The sequence below is a fragment of the Mus caroli genome, chromosome 6, assembly GCF_900094665.2.
Source record: "Mus caroli chromosome 6, CAROLI_EIJ_v1.1, whole genome shotgun sequence".
Classification (NCBI taxonomy): Eukaryota; Metazoa; Chordata; class Mammalia; order Rodentia; family Muridae; genus Mus; species Mus caroli.
In genome coordinates, this window is record NC_034575.1 from 123,573,629 (window position 1) to 123,579,669 (window position 6,041).

Below are 6,041 nucleotides of genomic sequence, written 5' to 3' on the forward strand. Positions count from 1 at the left end.
TTAGAAGATGTGGCCTTGTTAGAAGAAGCCTTCACTGGGGGCAGGCTTCTAGAGTTTAAGGACCCATGCCATTTCTAGTTTGCTCTCTCTGTTCAGTGCTTTCAATCCAAGATGTGAGCCCTCCCTCAGCTTGCTGCTCTGGCAGCCACGGACAGCTTGCTTCCGGGCACTCCTATCCCTCTGGAACCACAAGTTCAAATAAACCCTTTGTTCTGCAAGTTGCCTTGGTCTTGGTGTCTTATCACAGCAAGGGAAGTACAACTAATACATACATGCATGCATACATACATACACATATACTTACACACACATACACATATATACACATGATTAAATAAATCTTTCAGTTTTATAAGTAACAATTACAGTAAGCAATGGGAAAGAACAGGGGAAAGTAAGATAGCCCCTCTTCACTCACAAGAGTGGGGTAGAGCCTCTGGAAGGCTTTATGAGAGCCCAGGGCCACCATGACTGCTTGTATAGATAACCCATTGCCACCACGAGGGATCATGTCAATAGCCCAGGGTCACCATGATGGCTTGTGTCGATAACCTAGAGCCAACAGGACGACTCATGTCAGTATCCCAGGACCACCACGGCGGCTCAAGTCCTGCCACTACCACGCATTGTTCTCCTCCCTCGTCTATCTGCCAAGGGAATACTTGCCCAGGGCTCACAGTCTTTCACAGTTATCCCTCCTCTCAGTCCCCTGCGACTAAACCCTATGACTTGTGACTCTCAGTACAGACTGGGGTGGGGGCGGGAGAGGTATCTTTAGTGAAGGAAGGAATGGAAGACAGAAATGTCCTGGGTCTCAGACAGGCATAGAAGCCCTGGCTTGAATTTCACATTGAGTTACATTGCATTTATGACCTTTATAATCACTCCTTGAAGGCTTAGATTCTTCTATCTATGAATTAAAAGGAAATCCACGTTCCTGGAATTACTAAGCAAGCTCCAGAGTCGACCTTCCTGTGCAGATGTCCTTGGAAGTTCCCCCAGCAGAAAAGCTGATTCCTAGGGCCATAAGAGCAAAGAGACAGAGCACAGGGCTGAAGATCCCCGAGCCCTGACATAACCCTCCATCCCCTGTGCCGTGGCACTGCCAGAGCCCATGTGTACAAGGCTCCTTGTAAAGCCTGGGTACCAGCCCCACCTTGTCTCCATCAAGGTCTCAAGCCACACAGGAGGAGATGAGGCACACAGTGGAGTTCTGGAGCTGAAGAAAGTGGGTGGATTTGGCTTCTCGATACAATACTTGACCCTCAGGACCCTCTGCCTCCTCTGCAGTCCTCTCCCTGAGTTGGCCCTCCCTCGCCCCCAGCCTCTGTCCAGAAGGTTCCGCTTATCAGGACAATCTAAACGATATCATCTGATGACTCTAGAGAGAAGCCCAGGAGGCTCTTGGCAGTGCAGGGTGGGAAGGAGCCAAACTCTGCTGCCATTGGCTAGTCTTCTGGTCCTCTGCTCGCCCATCTCGGAAAACAGACCTGGGAAACAGATCCAGATGTGTAAAGAAAGCTGCAGTGACCAGAAGGAAAGGAGGAAATGAAAGCACGCAGCGTGTCAGCTTCTCTCCTGGTTCCACGGTAGGGACAACTTAAGGGAGCCAGGGTTGCCTCTAGCTCATTCCAGGTTACACCCATCAGAGCACGGGGACCCTAGAAACAGGAGCTTAAGCACTCTGGTCACATCACATTGATAGCCAGGAATGGAGAACAACAGACCTTAGCACCCACCCTGCTCGCTGTCCCCACCGCTCAGCCCACGTCCCACCCACAGTTAATATGGGTCTTCCCACATCAGCTAATATGAGCAAGGCAACCCCAGAAGTCCACCTCCCAGGAGATTCTAGGTCCTGCCAAGTTGACAAGTAAAACTGACTATCATACTTAGTCACGGGTGGTAAGGGATTGGCAGCCCTAAGTGGCTGCTGGCTGCCGTTTGATCACTGGCTGACAATTGCTGTCACCTTTCTCTCTTGCTCTCTTGTTTCTGGATCATAAATGGTCTCTCCGTCAAGTTCACGAAGATCTCCAAGCGCGCAGTGGACGGTTGTGGTGCTTGCCTTTCATGATCAACTCGACTGGATTGAGAGACACCTAGGAGACACACCCCTGGGTAAGTCAGTGGGAGTGTTTACAGTTTTACTGATAAGGGGAGACCCACCCTGATCATAGAAGGTGCCACTCCACGGCCTTGGGTCCTGGATTAAATAAAGGAGGGTAGAAAATCAGATGAATGCCAGCATTTGTCCCCCTCTATAAGCAAGCAGCCCCCGCACTCTTGCTTCCTGTCAGCTATGTAGTTTACTTCAGTGAGAACAGGCCTCCCTTCCAAAGCAGAGTTCACCCCTATGTGCAACAGAGGCAACGGAGCAGGGACTCACCATCCACAGATTTGATAAAGAATGAGTCAATGCGGCAGCCCCAGCCTCTCACGCAATAACAACGACCTTGAGAACGATGCCCAAGAGCTTGGCAGGCATGCTGCTGTGGATTTCTGGGAACTTCTTCATGGACATGAAGGATCCAGGGCTACGTACGACGTGGGTGGGCTGGAGCAGACTGAGGAGTGGAAAGGACAGGAATCTCCCACATCCTATCAGTGTGCTGGACATCATGTTTAGGAGCCAGCAGCCCAGCCTGGGAAACGCCTTTCAGCAACAGCCAAGTCACGCTGCAGTGTTTTAGCAGAGTCTGCTTGAGCACTCTATAATTCATTCCACATTCGCCAGCCCATTAGCTGCCAGCACTGGACTGGAAGAAGAAAGAAAGATGAGTGGAACCCACCCAGGCTTTGCTCTGTATCAGTTCCCTACTGACCTGATGTGGTCCCAGAGTGCCCCGAGCCAGAGCGGTCTCAGTTTTGAATGCCACTCCTGTACAACAACACTTGTGGGTAGATGCAGTCCAGTGGGAATAGCCTACTAAGCACCAGTACTCCTGTGATTCAGAGCCCTCGCGCAGTTAACAACCTCTGCAACCGATCCTGATCACAGGGGGCTGCTCCATTTCAGTCAAAGTCTCAGCCATGAGTTTGTTCTGTATGTTAAGTAGTGGTAACTCAGTGGAGTGCAGAGCCAAATGTGTCGTCACCTGGTGGAGGAAAGCTGGGTGAGCTGACTTGATTGGGACATAAGAAAATGAAGCACACAAGACACGCAAGCACGTATTAAACACAAGACAGCCAGAAGAACAAAGGATAACATGGCGTAGTGGACGCCTTGTAGTCTCTATGAGACCCAGTCCTTCTGAAGCAGTGGGGTGGAACTATGGGTAAACACACTTGCCGGGCAAGCATGAGGACCATAGATAGCACAAATCCCAGGGACCCACATCGAAGCTGGACACATGGTGTGAGCATTTGTGACACCAGGGCTCCTGTGAGGAGACAGGAGGCTGAGACAGAGCAACCCCCAGGAGGCCATGGGGCAGCTGGCCTGAGCACACAGCCAAAGCCTCAAGATGGGAGACAATAGCCAAAACTGTTCCCTGACCTCCACGTGCACTCCACGGCATGCGTGTGCTCCAGCTCCTCCCTCCCCACACCCTCTTTCTCTGTCTCTCACTCACTCTCCCCTTCTCTCTCACACACACTCATATTGGAGACTTACTGTTTTAAAAATCAGAAAGCAAACCAACAAACATGTCCTAAGCCCTGCCTCATAAGGTCAAGAAGAACGGACCATGCTGACAGAGCATAAGGATATTTCTAGACACAGGAGCCAGCTAGACAAACAAGGAAGACAGGGAGCAGCCTGCTGCAGGACAGGAACCTATGGCCCTGAGAGCAAGCAGATTCGACAAGGAGGACATGTCACCGGTGAGCACCCGTGGGTGTGACTCCAGTCACACTCCTCAAACTCAGCCCACAGCCCCACCACAGCCAGTCAGGGCTTATGTTAGCTCACACTGCAGCCCTCATCTTCGGCTTGTCACTGGGATAAAGAATGCATGGCGCCAGCTAAGGGGTATGAAGCTGTATCAGGACACAGCCTTTATTCAGGACCAGTTTCCTGGTAGTTACAATGTGGGTTAAAAGGACAAAATAGAGACTTTTGCTCAAAATTGTCAGAAATTTCAAAACAGTCAGTGGAGGTCTGGGTGCATCTGAGGCCGCAGCATTGTTAAGTGACTCGGTGGCCGCATGCCCACAAAGCCAGCATCACTTATAGTTGAGACCAGGAACTTTAGTGGAACATTTGATTAAGAAAGGAGGAGGGGGAAAGTTAAGGGAAAAGGGAGAAAATTAAGTTATTAAAAATAAAAAAACAAAACAAACAAACAAACAAAAAACCAACAATAACAACAACAACAACAAAACCCTGTAATGGTTTGGGTAAGAATGACCCTGATAGACTCAGATATTTGCGTGTGTAGTCACCAGGGAGTGGCACTGTTTGAAAGGATTAGAAGGATTAGGAGGTGTGGCCTTGTTGGAGGAGGTGTGTCACTGGGGGTGGGCTTTTGAAACCCACAGCCCAACCCCAGCTGCCTACGGCTTAGGATGTGAAGGCTACTACTTCTCTCCAGCACCATGTGTACCACCATGATAATAATAGACTAAGCCTTTGAAACTGCAAGCAAGCCTCCAATTAAATGCTTTCTTTTAAAGAGTTGCCTTGGTCATGATATCTCTTCACAGCAATAGGTGAAATTCCAAAAATTCTGTTCCTTCTCATGAGATGACTCCATGATTTAAAAAAAAAAAAAATCCCTTGCAGCCATGCAATTCTTCTGAGTACTGTGTCACTGAAACACACACGTATTCTGCATTGTTCTTCATGATACAGCAGGGCTTACTGCACTGTAAAACTGTTATTAGGGAAGGTGACTGGTTCTAAGATAAATATCCAAATCAGCATCTTGACACAGAACAGAGATTATATTGTGGAAAAGGAATAAACGTGTAGGGTCTGAGGAGACCGTTTAGTGGTTAAGAGCACTTTCCGCTCTTCCGGGGAAACAGGGGTTCAGTTCCCAGCACACTTATCAGGCAGCTCATAGCCACTTGTAACTTCAGCTCCAGGGGATCCAGTGCCCTCTTCTGGCCTCTGTAGGTACTGCATTCAAGTGACAGGCTCACACAGGCACATACATAAAAATAAAAATGAACCATTTTAAAAAAGAATAAATGAGTGATACAGCTGGAAATAATGGAAGGCTGCTGCTGCCAACTAGAAATACCGATGTTGGATACTTAGAAGGTAATATTAGATTAATGAGGGGAAAAAACCTCCAGCCAAAACATGAATAAACTTCACAAGAAATGAATAGTGTCAGGCAACCCCCAAGTTTGAATTGGAAGAGAAAGCCTTAAAACTCAGTATCATCAACTGGATAAGGCAGAACACGCGGACCGCCCACCAGTGCTGCCCCGACCACCAATACTGCCCCGCCCACCGGTGCTGCCCCGCCCAGTTCTCACAATAACGAAGAAATCCACAAACAGGTTCTTCCCAGGCTAATCTGTTATCATTTGCTTTGTTGAGGGGCCTTCAAAAGCAGCATCAAACCATGTGAGTTGGGAACACAAGACAGTGGAGAACCTCGGATAACTCAGTCCCCAAGAGAGGCAGAGCCTGATCTTCAAGGTCAGGCCACAGACTTTGCCCTGAAAAGGCAGGTTCTTAAAGCCACTGTGGAGGGCAACAGTCCTTCAACACACACCAGGAAGGTCAATTTAGCCCGAGAAAAAGCATTGTGGTTAAATACCACGGCCTATGTAGGAGCTATTTTTAGGCATGTTTGAGATGGTCCTATGGTCAGGTAATGGATCAATTTATAAATGTTACTCAGAGGAAAAATGTGTAAAAATCCAAATGTTTTTCTATACAATTTCCTCATTTCTCACTTCATGTCAGTTTAAACCCGTTTCCTTGCTGCTCAGCCAAAGAACAATGTGAACAGTCTTGTTTTTTATCTCTAGTAACCATTCACACTCAAGAAGAAGAAGAAGAAGAAGAAGAAGAAGAAGAAGAAGAAGAAGAAGAAGAAGAAGAAGAAGAAGAAGAAGAAAGAAAGAAAGAAAGAAAGAAA